This window comes from Sinocyclocheilus grahami, unplaced genomic scaffold (assembly GCF_001515645.1).
Source record: "Sinocyclocheilus grahami isolate Dianchi unplaced genomic scaffold, SAMN03320097.WGS_v1.1 scaffold456.1, whole genome shotgun sequence".
Classification (NCBI taxonomy): Eukaryota; Metazoa; Chordata; class Actinopteri; order Cypriniformes; family Cyprinidae; genus Sinocyclocheilus; species Sinocyclocheilus grahami.
Genome location: NW_015505635.1, coordinates 445,126 through 445,390, shown reverse-complemented (window position 1 = coordinate 445,390; position 265 = coordinate 445,126). Strand labels below are relative to the sequence as shown.

The 265-nt window shown below is 48.3% G+C and overlaps 1 protein-coding gene across 3 annotated transcripts in view; it reads right to left on the bottom strand.

The window, feature by feature from the left end:
* tcf3a (transcription factor 3a) overlaps positions 1-265 on the bottom strand; it is a 45,443-nt gene that overhangs the window by 21,857 nt on the left and 23,321 nt on the right. The window lies entirely within an intron of this gene.

The window sequence follows — 265 nt, the reverse complement described above, 5'->3', positions numbered from 1 at the left end:
AACCCCCGTCTCACCCGCTGAACTCCCTCCCGCCCTTGCCCCCCCCCCCCTCTTTTGCCCCACGCACCCCTGAACTCTGACCCTCTGATGGACTCTCCCAATCCCCCCCCTCCCAAATACACACACACTGTCACTTTAATCAGTCGAAATAAGCTCTTTTGCACTACAAATCATTGTTTTTTGCACTACAATCACTTTATCTGCACTGTTTTACTTTTACTGGTTTGCACTCTATCTGCCATATGCCTTGTGCTTTATTTATATA